The sequence below is a fragment of the Apis cerana genome, linkage group LG1, assembly GCF_029169275.1.
Source record: "Apis cerana isolate GH-2021 linkage group LG1, AcerK_1.0, whole genome shotgun sequence".
Taxonomy (NCBI): Eukaryota; Metazoa; Arthropoda; class Insecta; order Hymenoptera; family Apidae; genus Apis; species Apis cerana.
The window spans coordinates 506,889-524,861 of record NC_083852.1 but is presented as its reverse complement, the minus strand read 5'-3'; the positions used below and the strand labels follow the sequence as shown (position 1 = coordinate 524,861).

The following is a 17,973-nucleotide window of genomic DNA, read 5'->3' as shown; positions in this document are numbered from 1 at the left end:
TTTATCGAGGAAGCGATAAATTACCATATATAATAACGATGATCCGGACCTTCTAACGTCGAGCGGATAGAGAAGAAAGCGGAGCGGGATTATCATGTTACATGCCGCGAATGTGGCGTCTGAAACCCGCGTTCCGAATTGACTTATCGAGGGTCGATGCCCAATCCATTGAGGGAATTCTTCGAGCCTCACCTTCCCCCCGCTACGCCACGTTAATAAAATTCAGTAGTCAAAGCAGCTGGTCAATTACGCCGGCCCCGGGACATAATTCTGACAGTGGGAGCAATTCCGGTGAGCGATTGGCGCGGCCGATGACTGCGGAGTTACGAGGAAAATTATCATTCCGTCTTCCCCGCCGACTATGTGCACTCGCGGCGGTGCACCTGCGCCGCGTTCATTACACGCGGCGCGGCTATCTCGGAAACGCGACCACGATAAGAATATCCAATTTATACGATCGTTTCATAATTCCGGTATCGATGCAACCGGAGAATTTAATTTCCACTTAACTCCCCGCAGTTGCGCGCGGCCCGAACAAGTGTTTGCGAACCGATCCTCACCTCCGATCCGTCCCTCGTTTCGCTCCACCGCTCGTGTAGCTAGAAACAAATCGTGAAAGTGATCGATCGGTGGAGGAGGAGGATCCCGCTTATCGTTCAATTCGAAAGATTCTAACAGGATTCCAATCGTTGCGCGTGCTCAAGAGAATGGAAGGATTTTCACTCGAAATCTCCGACTGTCGACCATAACGCTTTGTTCACGATTGCGTAGAGAGTCGTAGAGATAACTTTGTTGGATGGATAGTGTATGTTAACGGATATGATGTAAGGGGGATAAGCCTTGAATTGGAAAGCGATTTTGAAGATAAGCGGGCGATTTACTCGAGTACCGATCGAATTTTTCCATCGATCTCATCGAAAAAATTGTCGTATTCGCGAAACGACGCGTAATTACGCGATTCGAACTGTTTGAATATTTACCGTCTCTCTCTCTACACACTTTCAATCGCGCATTTTTTCGAACGCGTTCGAAAATTGAAAGGGGCGGGCGAGTGGTGGCGAGGAGAGAGGACGTTGGAGCGCGCCAGTGTACGGCAAGCGCACGTAGCGCTCATTAATAACGCGATTATTAGGCGCGGCGCCAGCTCCGTTACGCTATTCGGATCCTAACCTAATTGGCATGGACAATCGGCCGCGCCATGAGCCGTTTCGTGCACCGATGAATTTATCTTCTTCCCCGAGCCATAATTCTTCGCCGCTCCCGACGAATAAATTTTTCCCCGTCCGCATTAGGCGCCGCTTACCTCGCGCCCACACCACGTTTCCCATCTTCCGAAATTCTCCCGCTTCTTTCGCTCCCCCCACCCTCCCTTCTTGTCCCAAAATTTATTTCCCGAGCTAGTCGTAAGATGAAGACGGAATCGTCGTCGAATTATCCGAATTAAGGCGCGAATCGGCGGCGGAAACGGAAGGAACGTTGACGCGGCGCGAGAAAGAGGAAGGGACGACGCGTTTTTCCGGCGCGATTATCTCTGGCCGGCAGCCCGTTGCCCATTAATTCCACCGGTTTAATCGGAATCGTTATCATCGGAAATGTATACGGTTCTAACAAGACAGCTCCGTGATAACCGGCTCCCGATGCTTACCGTGCCCGTTCCACGGGAAAACGGTACCAGTTTGTAATTACAAGGAACCTGCCGAGAATCGGCCGGAAGCTCGTTACCGAACCGAGATCGAATCGCCGCCGAGAAGACAGAATTCGCCTCTTTCTTTCTCCGTCCACGACGCTTGGTCCCCCGGAAATCGCCTTTCTCCTTCGCTATCGATAATCGATAGTGGGAGAGAAAAGGTGAGAAAAGGAAAAATTCTGGATCGGTTAAATATCCGGCCGGCTCTATGTATAGATGAAAATATCACGAGAGGGTGTACGGAGGATAGCCGAGATTTCTGGCCGCCATTCAATTTTTGACGAGGGGGGGAAAGTTTGCGAGCGACCACGCCGATTGGCCGCGATCCAATTACGTTCAATGAAATCTCTCTCGAGGGATTTATGCCCTCTCCCGTCCATCCGTCCCGCCGCAAAAACAATGATCCATGGATCCCTTTTCCGGCATTCCACGCACGCGAGAAACCAGGTGACGATTTTTTCCCGCGATCAGGAGGAAGAGGAACGCCGCGATACACGTTTTTCCTCTCCGCCCGATCTAGCAAGATATTCGTAATTAATTCCAACGAACCTTCTTAACGTTTCTTAATTCGCGGCCAACGAAGGAATCCGCTCGATTTTCCGTAAACATCCACGATTTGCATACAATCGGGCGTCGCTTCGACGACGACGTATCGTTTCGCGCGTTTCCGAGACTTCTTTTCTCTCTTTCTCTCTCTCTCTCTCTGCGCGCGCACATCGACCACCTTACACTCCGCTCCATCGTGGATATAATACGCTGCCAGCCGTTTATTTTTTATCGGCCTGGTGAAAAGCACTCGATGATCGTGCTTGGACGCCTTCGCCGAGCCCGCGTCACGGTACGGCTATTATTATTTATTGCACCGTTGTGATATATCGACGGGCTCGACGTTTATTCGATCCAGTGCTAAATCAATCATGCGTAATGTGCTTTCTTCTTTCGTCACTCGATTTATATATATATATATATATACCGGGTGATAATTGGTAATATGGAATACCTGTTACGCAAGGGAATGATTTGCACGTGTGAACTTTCGTACAAAGTATTTCGAGTACTTTGGAAGGCTGGTCGCTTTTATTTAATCGAAAAGAAACTGTACCTTCTCGATTTCCTCGGATTTATTTGAGATGGAATATAAATCAGATATTCGCCACTTGCGTTCACCATCGCGTGTTGTTGTCCAGGATGCGAGCGATCGATCATTCGTGCTATCGTACGCGTCGATCGTTTTCGTTATTCGAAAAAAATCAAAATCTTATGACTTCTGGATCGAGTACGCTTTAAAGAAAGAAAGAAAGAAAGAATGAACGAAAGGAAAAGAAATGGTTGTAGCGATGTTATCGAGCATATTGGCCCCGGGGCTGTTTGTATATGATACATCGGTATCGATCTTGATCCCGCGTATCGATCGTTTATCGGGGCGAGATAACGAGGGCGTTTAGCGCGATGCCGTTTGGCTACGCGCACGGTTTCCGCCGTCATCCTCGCTGCTGGAAGCGCGGATTCGTGTCGATGTCTATCTGAATGGCACCCGGCTGTCTTCGAGTGCTCCAATTTGTTCTCCGCCGCACACGAGTGCCACCTCGTTCGACCCCCCGCCTGCCGCCTTCGCTACTTAAGTCGCATTCAAAACTCTTAAATCGCGGCCCCTGTATATATATATATCGACTTCTCCATTTTCAAATGGCCCCCTGTCGACTCGACACGACAGATGATGGTAGATCTTTGCTTGCTTTCCAGCAGAAAAGCGTCGACTCCTGCGTAAGATTTATGAGAATCCAAAGTAAAGATTCTTCGTATCCAAAAATATAAAGATTCCTAATTACCTGAATGCGTTGACAAAATATATGAACGTAGATCATGGATCGACCCGAGTTGCGTTCGAATTGGAACAGAAGCTGAATCCAAACGAGAATCCTCCCATTTACCTCGATGGAAACGAGATATACCTATATGCATTAGAAAATAGCGAGCGTTATGAATACACCTTTACACGGGGGAGCCTGCCAACTCCGCGGGATGCCATGCCCCGAGTCGAGCATTCCTGACACCCTGAAGTGGCTGTCGGAATCAGAAATGGAAAGAGAGAGGAAGAGAGAGAGAGATTCGTCACGCGAAACACTTTCTCCATTCCGCGGAGAATGACGGATCTCTAAAAATCTTAAACTGGGGGGGAAAATGGGCGAGGAAAGAAATAGCAACCTCGTTACCTCGTTACCCGGTTAGTTTTGGCCGGTGTTGCCAACGAAGAAAGGAGAGTAAAGAAGAAAGAAGAGAGCAATCGAAAGATACGAAGTGGCGAGCGCGTCTGGTTACACGGCGTGCCACTTTACGAATCATTGCTCGCTCCACCCTGACGCGGATCGAGCGAGGGGGCCGACAGGGAGAAGAGGACGATGAAGGTGGAGGATGGGCGGCGAGGAGGGCGAATCTCATGGGAATGCAATGCGGAAATTTCAGCCTGGACCTCGTCCTCCTCCCCTTCCTTCCTCCGCCTCTTCCTTTCCTACCTCTCTGCCCCCATCTCGTACCCGCGGCTCTCGCTTAGCCGCAGCGTCCAAATTGCTATTACAAATATTACGCACGATCATCGACTCGACGATTTTTCTTCACTCTTCCTCTCCCCGTTCTTCGAACGTGTTCTTCTTCGCGAAGAAAGTTTACGAGAACGATAAGAAGGAAGATAATCGACGACTAGGTTTCTCGCGACGTTTCTTCCTTCCGAGGTCGAAAAACGAGGAACCTCCGTCTATTGATGATATGATACAAAGAATATATTATTAAAAAAAAAAAAAAAGGAAGAGATCGGCGGGCGGAGGAAAAATAATAGGGAGACGACAGACGGAGTCTTGTTGCGCGATATTTTAAGCGATATCGAGTTATTAATATCGAGCGTTAGGTGTCCCGCGCCTAAATATACGTTTTTGGCGCGGGCCCAACGGATCGCTGGCTGCTTTTATCGGCGGCGGGAGGGGGAATAATGTTTTACCCGATAATTAGAAACCGTAGATCTCGGTAGGCGGGGTCCCCGGCCCCCGATAAACTTTTAATTGGGACCGAGCCGGTGTACGTAATACGTCTCCTTGCCGTGGCCGCGTACTTTCAGCATTCCTCACGGAACGGCCGCGAGCCGGCCTCGGATATCTTAACAAATCGGTCCGAGTCCCCCTCCCCCCTCGATTCCACTCTTTTTCCCCCTTCCTTCCCTCCCTTCCATTCCCGGGATCCCAAAGTCGATCTCTTCGCTTCCACGGGAACTCATTAGTGCTGCCAGCCTGCACCACTCTTCCTCCAAGATCCTCGATCATGAGGAGACAATGTTTATTAGCCAGGTTTGCATAAAGATATTTATTATCGTCCACCGCCCCTTCTGTGGATCTGTGAATCCTCCCTGCTCTTCGCAGTTGTACGCGATTACGAAATTCTATCTTATCTCTTTCAACAAGTATTCGTGTTATTATTTTCTTGTCCTTCGTTGGGGTAAATAGTCGAAGAAAAAATACTAGGAAGAGAGGATCGTGTGCTCCTTCCTTCCTTCCTTTCTTCCTTCCTTCCCCCTTTTCTTCTTTATCTCGGCCCCCTTCAAACTCGACTGTTACCGGGACCCACGATCTCGACGACTCATTAGTGCTGTCAAGCTGTTGAGCAGAAATCGAAGCTAACTAGGGTGCTCGATCACTCAGCCTCGTATTAAGGTGTATTTGCATAAAGGAACTGCTCCTTTTATCGGTATTAGAAATTCCTTCCCGTGGAGAGAGGAGGAGGGGAGAGGGGAGGTCTTTCTCTTTTGTCCACGGGCGCGCGTCTAATTTCGAATCTCGTCCGTCGAGTAATGGTGGCTCGATTAACTCGGTTTGTTCATCAACGTCCGCGATTACGGGGACTGGAAAAGGGAGGAAAAGGGGAAAAAGAGCGAGGCGAGGAGGAGGAAGAAGCCAGACCCTTTCGAGTAGACGAAGGTTAATGGTCTAGCGAAAGATGGTCGAAGGAGAGGTTGCTGTGACAGGTCCGATAGAAAGAATACGGTAGAAAGGAAGAGAGAGATGGTAGTTGGTAACCGAAGAAGCGTCTGTTAACGCCCGGTATTCGCATGTAAATCAACGCACCGATCGGAGAAATGTATTTTAAAGCGAATAAGAAAAAAAAAAAGGAAGAGAGAAGGAAGAAAGGAAACGATGTTAAGTGTCCGTCGGTGATGGACGCATAGATGCGTCTCGACCCGCCGAATCGATACACGCCACGATTTTTCTCAGGCCCCTCAGAAAGGAACAGTGACAGCCATCGAGAGCACGCCTCGCTTTGAATCTGATGAACAAGTTCAGGGAGTGGAGTGCTCGCGAGAGATGGCAGCGGGCCGGGTATTCGGCCAAGTCTCCTTCTCCCTCCGATCTCTGATCAGCCTCGATTCCAAATGCATTTTTGCGGACCGGTCGGTCGTTTCGACCAACCGTCCTTTCGATTAGATGCGATCGGACGGACGGTGTCGGCGAGTGATTTTCGATCTATGATGCACGCACGGAGGACGTAAAGAGCAGAAATCGCATAGGAAGATTTATGCGCGTTAAAAGATTTTTATCGTAACGTAGATTTAGGTTGCGTAAACGCGTGTGGAGAGACTGGGAACAGTGCCAATTTCATATTTTCTCTTATTAACTCGATGTCGTTATCGGTAGGCGCCGCAAAAACGGGCATTAAAAGGCGAGAGGCGTGTATAATTTCAGATGCACGCGCCTCGTTTACGAACGATTTATTTGTTGATTTTTACTCCCGGAGCCTTGATTTCGAACGTTACTTTCGATTCGGCGACGCCTGCATTTAAAAAGATTTCCCAACCACGTGTGAATACTTCTTCTATCATCGGGAACGTATAATTACAGAAAATCTCCCGAGTCTCTTACGACATTGTACCCAGGTTATACCTGGAACGATTAGAAAGAAAGAAAAATTATACGATGAGATAGGTGCACATGTGTATATACCGGGAAGAGTAGATTTCATCAACGTAATAACATATTCCTCGCTCATCTCCGATTAAAAGAATCTAAGAAAAACTTGTACTCGCTTCTGAAAAGGGGCGAAATAAGAATCGAAATTGAAGAAAAATCCCCTTCTCTTTTTTCCCTTGCGTTTCGTCACTCTTTTCACCTCGCTCGTCGACTCGACCTGCTCGTAAACCACGTCTGAGAAAGAAAAAACGGATCCACGCTGGAAGCTATCAATATCGTTGGCGTAAAGTACGATCGACAATTTCAATTATCGACCGATATTCCCAAACATCGATCTCGAACGATGCGCCACGGTCACGAGGCTTTGCTCGTAATCCGATAACGAGCACGCGTGATCAACGGCGTGTCGAAATGGAGGGCGAGGAGGGGATAATAAGGGGAGGGTTGGAGTGGGCGTAAGAGGAAAACGCTGCTGATGCAGGGTGGCGCGCGAACCAGAGGGAGAGAGAGAGAGAGAGAGAGGGGAGCGTGTGCACGCGCTGTTACGTGCATTACGTGGAGAACGTGCACCGCTTTCGTGCCGCGCCGCGTCGAGATAAGTGGTGTATGATTTGGCGATGATTGATGGGGTCGTGGGTCAAAGTGATCAGCGGCGCTCCGGGCGCCTCGGCTCACCTGACCGGCCAGCCCCCTCGAATACCGGGGGCCTCTCTCCTTATTCTTCTCTTCGCCTTATTCTTGCCCGCCGCGCCTCTTTCCGGAAACTCCATGATTTCTTTTCTCCACGGAATTTAACTCGATTGCTCTTAAACACGGTTGATATTTTTTCTATTCGCTGGAGAAGGCGCGAATGATTGGTCGAGCCTCTTTGAAGAGGCTAAGAGATTTATGCACGATAGTGTACGAAAGTATTGTTAATTTGAGAGGGAGGGGGTGATGATAAGCTCGACGATAGAGATAGGATATTAGAATGGAATGATTTACTCAAGATGAAGGGAGAGATCAACTTGCTCGAAAATATGAGCAGAAGTAGTTTGGAATCGACCTATTTCTAATTTCGCTCTCGAGATTTCCTCGGCCATCGCGATCTCGAACAATTAACGTTAGAATTACGAGGCGTACAGTGGGTGTGTACCCACTAATTCAACGTGAATCATCGCCGAGATCTTGCGGATCTTCCGATGTGTTCCAACCAGTTTCCGAGAAGCTTCGCCTCTGTCCACGACAAATTGCTTGTATCCACCCGCCTCCCCACCCCCTTTCTCGCTCTCTTCTTGCCCACCACCCTCTCTCTACCCTCGATGAATATAAACCGCGCCATTAGTCAAGCTTCTGACTAATTCGGGCAATTAAGATTGGAACGAGGACCAAGTCACGAGCCAGAATCGGCGGAGATCTGGAGAAAACCGCTCTAGGATCGCAAAACGATGAGCGAAAGGTTGCGGCTGAATTTTCGCCGACCACGGCGATAATTAGCCGTGATTCGAGAGATACAAACAGGAAGTTGTTGGTATTAATCTTCTCCCTGCCTTCCTCCTACCGTCTTTTCGCTCCCGAGTATCTATCTTACACGGAACGAGGAATGGAAATTGGACGGAAATACTTATTTTTTGCCACCTCGTAAAAAGTCGATCAAAGAAAAAAGAGAAATCATTCTTGGAAGCGATCGAAATCGTTGGTGTAAAACTTTTCAACATTCCTCCTCGTATACGCGTTATGAAATTGCGAATCTTCCCGGTTATGGAAAGAATACGAAATATCCGCGACTTTAAGAAACGAATCGAAACCGCGTGGGACGATTAATTCCCCGTAAACTCGATAAATCTTTTAGGTCGAGCCGTATCGAACTTCGATATCCCGTTGCTGAATTCCGCGAGCCTAGATTTCGAGTATCGGCGCGATCCATCACTCGGAATGATTTTTCTCGACGCGTGGGCGGGTGTAGTACCAGCGTCGGATCCCGGGCTTAGAGTGGAGAGCGAAGGGGCACGCTTCGTGGTGGACGAGACTCGCTCGGCCATAACTAATTAACCCATTTTGTCTCGGCGATGTAATAACGGCGATAACAACGAATTTACGCCCGACGGCGATCGGTCGGTTTGTGCCTCGCGATTTTCATCCAACGAAACAACGCCCGATCCAGAAACATCGAATCGAGTCGAGAGTCGTCGAGATCACGGCAATACGCCTTTCTCACTCCCGTCTATTTTATTACGGGCCCATATAAAATACACGCCCACCACCTTTTCCACTTTATTGTTTATCGAGTCGCGGCTTGTCACGGAGCGGTTGATCCTCGTTTAATGGTCGATCGTTGTAAGCTGTCGCTTTTGAAGTATGTCCCGTTCCACGCGTTTGTCGATATTACTCGAACGCTCGATTATTGCTCGCTTCTAGATAAATCCTTCTTCTTTTTTTTTTCTCTTCGCAAATGAGCGATCAGTCAGTAGCGTATAGGCGATAGTTTATTGCGAACGATCGTCGATATAAATTTATCTCGACTCGTTCATTTTTTCTTCTTCTTCTTTTTCTTTTCTTTTGCTTCGAATATCAGAGTAAACTATCAAAATAAATTCGACGTTTAACCAACATTGTTGACAATTAATTTTTTCGTCCTACTCGATATTTATACGAGTTTCGATGGGGCATGAATAATTTCGGTAGTAAAAGAAAAGAAAAGTACGCGGATGAGGGGAGGATGAGCCATCACCGACGAGCGTTTGGGTCGAAAGCGAGCAGGACGGTGGTAATCCGGGCTAATCAATTTGGGCCTAATTGGAGATTACAGCGATCCTCGCCTCGGCCTCCCCCTCCTCCCTTATCGACCCTTCCCTCCTTACCTCTTTTATCCCCGTGCACGGCGAATGCGGCGTTGGACGGGCGCGGCGCTAATAGATTAATTTATTACGCGAAAGCCTTCAAAGACACCGGCCGACGTCGCGGCCCGAGGACATATTAGTATCGTGTCACGTTAAATAGGGAGTGGGGGGAGGCCGGGGTACAGGGATCGTCCCTCTCTGCGGCGGCGGAATGTTAATTCCATCGAGAGATTGGCGCGAGCGATCGCGGATGCGAGCTGGAATGTAACGAGGCGGCGTGGGTGAGACTTACCGAACCTTTTTTCCTTGCCGCTTTCCCCCTCCCCCTAAACTAAAACATTCCAACCGGATCGGAAGGGACGTTTTTCTCCTCGAGAGAGAATTTCTACGAGATCGCTTAGGTATGCGCGGTGGCCGTCTTCTTAGATTTCGGCCGAATTTGTCGAGGGAGGGAGTGGAATGAGAAAGAAAAGGATGGGGAAAAAAAGGGAGGGAAATATCTTGGAAATATCGAGCGATTGGTACAGCTTCTCTCGTTGAGCGCATCGTATGTATCTCGTATGAAGAGGAGAAGGAGGCAAGAAAGGAGGATAGATACGAGTGTTGTTTGCTGGTCCGTCTGAAAGTCTAGGAATCGATCAATGACCGTCTTTCCGTGGAATTGATCGTAGACGTCCCCCCCGTTGCATTCCCGTTTCGCTTCGCGATCCCAAGGTTTCTCCGCTTTCCATGGAACACGCTACCTCCCCTCTCCTCCCTCGTGGCGGAGAGTTTTTTTGCCAGTCGAGCAGTTGAGCCAGAATCTGGCAATCGCTCGTGGTCGACTAATCGCTTCATTTTGCGCGACATCGGGGATAATGGGCGCACATGACGGTAACGAGAACCGGCCATCGACAGTCCTTTCTCGGTATTCCACTTGCTTTTTCGAACCTTGGAATCTTGCTCGTTTGATTGGCCATCTGTTCGATCGCAGCCGAGAAAAACCGTGGTGTCGAAAATGTGTCCACGATGTGTATCGATTTATTTTTATCCCCCTCTCGATTCCTTTTTTCCACCAGACATCGAATTCTTTACGTCGAAACTTGCGTTTAGTTAAAAATACTACAAATATGCTAGCAATTTAACTATTTCGCTCATATATATTATAGTTGGATTTAATTAAAATCGAACGAAAGATATTAAAATTTAATCGTTTCCCTTTTTCCCCTTGAATGTATTTTATTTCATGTTCTGTGAAAAAGAAAAAAGGGACAAGTTCAAAGCGGTGGCCGATTTTTCCGTGCAAGTAATACCCTTCTAAAAAAAAGTTGGAAGAGAAAATCGTTGCTCGGCCGCGGAAGATGCAAAGAGAGGGCCGCTCCTTTATCCCTTCCAACGGTGTCTTTCACTTTTCCCGCAACCTTAGATCCAATCGACCTTCCTTCCGCACCTTTCATCCTCTCCCGTTTATAAAGCGGCGCGGAACTCCAGTTTCTCGCAAAAGATAAGAGGGAAAGATGTTTACAGCGCGTCAACGAGCATCGCCGATAGCAGCGAGCTTTAATCCAAACCGTCCCTTTTCTCCCACAAAATCTCTCTTGCGACGACTTGCGAACTTACTTTTCAAAGAAATGCGAAAAGAGGACTCGTGCGCTGGATTCGTCGATCGATATTCATTATTCCCTTTATTGTTACTAAGAAAACGAGGTTATCGATCGATCGATTATATAATAAACTTGGAGTAAAATTGAAGTAAAAAAAAGAAGAAGAAAATGCCAATCCCTTCGAATCGTGTAGGATGGATAAAATTTGGGGCAACGGATTTTTCTCTTCCTCGATTTACGGGTGTACGTCTCGGGCATGAGTGAATCGGGGCGAGAAATTCACGCGGCCTCTAAAACCCCAACACCATAAATCGAGGGCTCGCGGCACGTCATTAGCAGGGAATAACGAGGTCGATGCGTTATGGTCTTCTCTCGGGGAAGAGTTCTTCTCGTCTAGAGTCCCCGACGTCCGAAATAACGACACCAACCAACAGGGTGCGTCACATTCTCGGAGATCCGAAAATAAGTAAACTCGGGCTCGCCTGTTCTCGCGCGTGAATTCGCCCATTCGCATGGAGATTCCGGATGCGCGTGAATTCCTTCGAAACGCTCGCCCTTTTTCCCCTCTCCCGCCACTCGCGATCGAATTATCGAAAAACGAATAAAATCACTTTTCGACCCGTTGGAGAGCAAGAAGCAGCAGGCTTCTTATTAACCTCGGCGCGCTGGAAACGGAGAGCCAGGGGCGTTTGGAATTTTAGGCGGTTGCGCACGACAATTGCGCCCGAGGACGAGCCACCTAATCTTTTTTCCTCTGTTATTACGGTAACCGAGGGTGATGGCCCGTCCCGTCGGCTATTATCGATGCTCCACATTTCCGCCCTCCCCCGCCTCGCTTAAGTAGACCTCTCCTTCGGTGTACACACCGAAATCGCGGTGCAATTACTCGGCCATAAACGAGCGACGCGAAAGGAAGTTGGTGCGCCCGGCCAATAAAACCAGCGTCAATGACACACGCACGGCCGCGAGCAAAAAGCGAGTTAATGGCAGGCGCGGCGTGCCGTACCGCCAGCACAATGTTCACCGTGTACAGCCCGTGTCATATTCAAGGGGCCATCGGATAATTCGATCGTTCCTCACCTCCGATTCTATTCGTATCGTATCGAATTTCCTTTTTCTTCCTTCTCCTCCCACTTTCCACCTCGTTCTTCCTTTCCCCGTTTACTCACGCCAATTTCCCGTTAAAGGTTCGGGGAACGGAGAGAGATTTCGGCGGAAAATATTTCCGCGGGATCACGTCGATCGATTTAACGAATCGAGTCGTGAAAAATCTACCGTCGTCGAATCCTGAACGTACTCTGCCGTACGAACCGCCCTATACAACCGAGCAGTTAAACCTTATCCAAAGAGGATGCTCGTGTCTTGCGCGCTGCCCATAAAAGCTTTCCAACCGTACTACTCGGATAATACCTACATTAATAATTTATAACTCGGCCGTTAACAGTTTTTTCCCCTCCCTTTCTATCTTGCTGCCCGTACGTTTCGCTCCCCGCTGAAGGTGGAAAGAACTCCGGCTCCTTCGGATCTTTGCGCTTTCGCGCGATAAAAGATTCCCCGTCAACGTGCATCCGCGCGCTTCCACATATTTATTCGTTGCTAATCGACCGTAACGATCGATCGATTTATTCTTAGGGGCTCTTCCTTTTTTCTTTTTATCTTTTCAATTCCCTCGATTCGAGAATCATTCGAAAAGAAAAAGTTTTATCCCTTCTCCTAGAGTTATTCGCAATCTAAAATTAAATATTCGTTGGAATAATCACGAATACGAATAGCGAAACATTATTTATATTATACGCGTAACTTCGATCAATCGTTTTCACGGAATTATCCGTAAGGGATGCGTCGAAGATATGACGACTTTTGGGAAATGCGTGCACACGTATCGATCGTTCGAAGAAACTTTGTTCGAGTCGCGAAATCGCGGTTGTAGATATCATCGTGGCAAGGAGAAAGTAAAAAAGAGGGTATATATGCATATATCGTCCGCTCGTTTTATTTTCAGATAAATCAGAACGGAATGCCCGATACGAAGGGTAATAAATTTATTTCGCGTTGCTGCACGGGTGATCCGTGCTCCTTTCCCTCCTTCTTTTTCTTTTTTCTGATATACTGTTAAATGTTTTCGGGGAAAAGGATCGATATAATGATGAAGATTTCTCGCGACCGATTTCGTAGTAATATCTTGTTTTTATCGAGACCGTTGAAGGAGGGGAGGGGGGGACATTTACATTCGTGATTAAGGCGACCGATATCGGGGGAAGGGATTTAATGCCCTCCCCCCTCCCCGATCCAAGTGATGGTGCATAAAACACGTGGGAAATAACTCTCGAATTTCTTTTATACCTATGATCGTATCATCGATGCGCATTTTTATCGAATTTTTATTATCCCGCATCGTTTCGTTCAATTTGCTCCATGCATTTCCATTCTCGAATTAAATAATTTTCGTGAGAAACAATGGATCCAAATTAATCCCGATATTTCCTTTTTTTTTTTACTCCAACGTATACACGTATATATTCGGTGTGAAGAGAACTTTAAGATAGGAGGCAACGCGCTAGCAGGTCAACAAAGGCATATTTCGCATTTGCTTGGGCATAAAGAGCATTAACTCCAAGAATAGCGCGCGTGGGCAGCTCTCCCACATACTACGCGTCATACGCGCGTCATACGCGCGGCGAAGCACTTCGAGCCGCAGGAGAATACAGGTAGAGGAGTCTTCCTTCGAGTAACAGTTAAACCGAAGTTAAAACCAAAGCGCTCAACGCTTCCCTAGTTTCGTGAATTTTGGAAAGATAGTCGCGTATAAAACGATTCACGAACCTGCAAATATTTGGAAATCTTTCTCTCCCGAGATTCACTCGAGATTCGTCGGATAGAAATACATCGCGTATGTCGTTAAGGGAATACGTTGTAATAATTTTTCGCCACTCGTTCGAGTGAATCTCGTGTGCGATCGATTGCGTAACAGACGTCGAGGCACGATGGACGGCGGCGTTGGCGGATCGATGCTCGATTCACATCGACGACCGTTTCGACGGCAAATAGTTGACCACGCATCGCGTAATTGGTCCATCGTGGAAGGCGGCCGACGACCGACTTTGCCTGCGTTGCCTCGCGATGTGGGTGTCGTGTGCATTTTCCACGGTGACGTTCGGCGCACGAAGCCGCCACGTGAATTCCAGCCGCGAGATAATGGCAACCGTGCAGCGGTTCTACGTAATGAAATTCCAGCCGATTGTTCGGATAACGCAACAATCGGTTGTAAACTTCGATTCTTTATTTATCCGGGAATATATCATTGTACCACCATTCGCGGGGATATAACCACCGCGTTTTATGGGCCCACGATGATGAAATTAGCTTCTACGCGTCTTTGCTAAACGTTATAACGTAACGGATTATCGGAATAATAATGACATCTTCTATTTATAATTATCGGGGTCGCGGCACGAACGGACGCGCGTTGGACGGGAAGAAGGAAATTAGCGAGGAAGGACGAAATATCGAAAGTGGAGAGATCGATCGATTTTTCGAGTGGAGAGGAAAAGGGAAACGTGCGTGAAAAGAGACAGCATCCACGATGCGATAGGGGATATCCTCGCGTGTACATATTTGGAGGAATAAACGAGAAAGGTAAAGAGAGGAGGATGGTTTCCTGCGAATCTCTGGCAGCTCATCGCGACGGTGAACAGCGGTCGACCTCGATTAGAGCGACGGAATAAATTTCTGCAGAGTGTGGGAGCGAGGCGGTCGGGGTCCGCGTCTCCAATTGACCCCACTTTGCCGCGAAACTCAGACGACTCCGCGGGCAGATTTGTTCCTCCTCGGACACGGCCGGCCGTGGCAGATTTTCGCAGATTACGCTCAGGTGAACCACCTGGTGCGAGCTCTCAACACGCGAGAGAGAGAGAGAGAGACGCGTAACTCGTCCGCCGCTGTTTGCACCTCGAATTTTCTCTCGTTGGCTCGTTTCCCACTCTCCTGGTTATTTCGCGTCGTAAAATATCACCTAATGAGGATAATAAATTCCACCGTTTGCGGCTTGCGCGCTAAAAGAAAACGCCTCTTCGAATCACGCGGCTCGTCGCTCTAAGCGAATATACGTGTACCAACAAGTAGAACGGACTATTCGAGAAAAGTGTGACGGGAGTGGAATGGATCGATCAAAATCGGATGAGCGCAATAATAGGCTAAATTAACGGGCGAAATCGTTTCGAAGAAAGCGTCATTCGGCATTTATGAATTAAATTCGACGCAAGATATTCTCCATTTAGGTTTAGTTTCATATCGCGAAGGCGAAAGCACTTCTTGAAAACGGAAATTTGGATAATTAAGAAGGGAAGGGCAGTGGGTTTTGTCGAGAAAGGGAAAGAGTGGCAGGTTGATTTACGTACAACCATCCTCGATCTGGAATCGCGGTTACGGACGCGCATTATTCCGCAGCGGCGGTATGAATCAAGATCGGTATCGTCGGTGGCTCTTATAAGATAACAAGCGCGACTCTTGTTACGAACAAACACGGCGTGTCGAGAGGCGTAGTGGGTGGTGGTTTCGTGTGGACGAGTCTTTAAGCGTTAATTGAGACGAGAGCCGCGCGTTGGTGGTCTAAATTCTTCGTTATTCCGGGAAGGCTATTTTCAGTTGTATCTACGACAATTCACGCCAAGTCCAAAGAAATGGAGGGTGGATGATGACGTTCGCGGATATATAAATTCTCTTCTTTCACCGGCCCGACACACTTTCTCTCTCTCTCTCTCTCTCTCTCTTCTCTTTTGCCTCTCTCGGAGAGGAATCGACCACGGCGCTTCGACTGGACGAAACGAAACGAGGTCGCTCTCCGATCTCCTCCCGTTGGATGGAACGAGAGAAAGAAAAAAAATGCTAATAGATAGAATTGAAATTTGTTTTTTCAAGTCGAAGTTGCGAATGAACGATAAATTCGAGGACGACGCCTCGGCGAAAGGCGGCGAGTTATTGCATCATCGTGTGATAAATTGGAAAATAAAAAGAATGGAAACGTCGATTGAGCGAATCGCGTCGCAATTACGATCCCTCTTGGATGTATTCTCGGTTGTAATTCCTCGATAAGCGAGCACGTGGGATAAGTAACGCCTATCGATCTCTCCTTCTCTCCCTTTCTCTTCATTTTCCAACGACTCTTTGGACGGAGCCGCGTGGGAGGTTGGGGTTGTAACGATACGTCGGATAATAAGGAACGGATACGCACCCGATCGGGCGGTGAATCAAGCACGGTTGCTTAGTATTTCACGGTTTACGGGTTACGAGCACAAGGATTATTGTTACTATTATCGTCGGGACCACCTGCGTGGCCGGCGAGGCCGCTTTCGCGCGAGTGCGCCGCGCGTAAGGCCATAAGGAAGGGATTTTATTTTCGTTCGTTGAAAAGCCGCGCGTTTCATCGCCTGGCCAGAGGACAGAGGCTGCCACGGAGGGGGCGTATATCGAGGAAAATCTCTCTGATTGATTGTACGCGCACAGGATGATAGAAAAATCTATACGCATATAATTGGTTGTTTTCGCGTACACATCGATACCGAGTGGAAACGAATCGGAGACGCGAGTTAAATTAATGGTCGATTGGAACGAGCTCCGCGGCGATAACGTATAGGCAAATTTCCAGGGTAGATGAGCGTAGTTCGATGCCGTTCTTGATCCAATATCGTTTAGATTAGCTGGAAATTGTGGCGGCGAGCGAGGCGGCGATTCACGTACGCCCACACGCGAAACGCCGTCGCATCCTTAAGTGGTCCCAATGAAAAAACGCCAGCCAGTCGTGGCCCAAGCCGGTTGCATTATAATTACTACAAATTGAATCGTTTAGCCGCTTTTAAGGTCGTGAGATAGTGTCCGGGAATGCGACGCTCGAATAAATCAATTCACGGCTCCTCTATCTCTCTCCCCCTCTAAAAACTCGGCTACGGGATTCGTTCTGCAAGTAACTGGAATCCTTCTTCAGCGTTGCGGTATTAAATGACGATTTATAATTTCACTCGTTCGTCCAAAATTTCTCTCTCTCTCTCTCTCCTATCGCATCATCGATCAACGAAAGCGACAACATCTCTCCAACCCACGATTCCAATTGTTACAAAAGGAAAAAGGGATCCTCCCCTCGGTTAGTTAACCACGCGCGCTTCGTTTCGACTCTCTTTTTCCTACTACTACGGCCGCTTTCTAACTATTTCTCTCTCTCTCTCCCATCGAGGCGAGCGGATATTTCGCGGGCAGGGTCATCGCCTATAAACGTCGCGGGCCAGGAGATGGTTAATTTACGGCCCGGTGCTGTGGAAAACGAGCGGCCGCCGATTATCGGTCTAATTGTAATTAACGTCTCCGAGCAACCGAGGCCAGCGGTCCGATCGTTTATCGCCCCGCGCATATTTATGAGTGTTGGCGAATCACTTGTCGCTCCGATACGCTTCGGCCAGATACATCTGTTTACGGCCGCGCGAGGCCCTTTGCACGCACGCACGCACGCACGCACGCACGCAAATTCGCGGCGGAGGGAAGCGGCGCGGCGTTTATTATCGACGAGGGCGAGGGGTGGGCCGGCGAGTGTGGGCGGTTTCGGAGGATGGGATCGGGATCGGCGAACGAAAGTGATTGAAAGCGATCGCCTTCGGAGATATTCGGCCGAGGGTGAGCCGGGAGGAGTGTAATTACGGCCGTATTAAGGCTTCTTGGAGCTGTTTCGAAAGGTTCGAGCGATGTACACGGTGTCCCAAAAAAGAAAATTTTAGTAGCAACGAGTTATTATGGGTGTACACGGGATGATCGAAACGATTGTTGTTGTTGTTGTATTTGTATTTTAATTTCGGGGAAAATTTATCGGTTGAAATTGTTGTCACGATTAAAATTGTACGATACGACAGATCGAGGGTAATAACGGCGAAATGGTGAGATCGAGGAACAAT

General features: G+C 48.3%; 1 protein-coding gene across 3 annotated transcripts in view; it reads left to right on the top strand.

Annotated features, from left to right (window-relative positions):
- The window catches only part of LOC107992718 (uncharacterized), a 196,033-nt gene that overhangs the window by 121,038 nt on the left and 57,022 nt on the right, over positions 1-17,973 (top strand). The window lies entirely within an intron of this gene.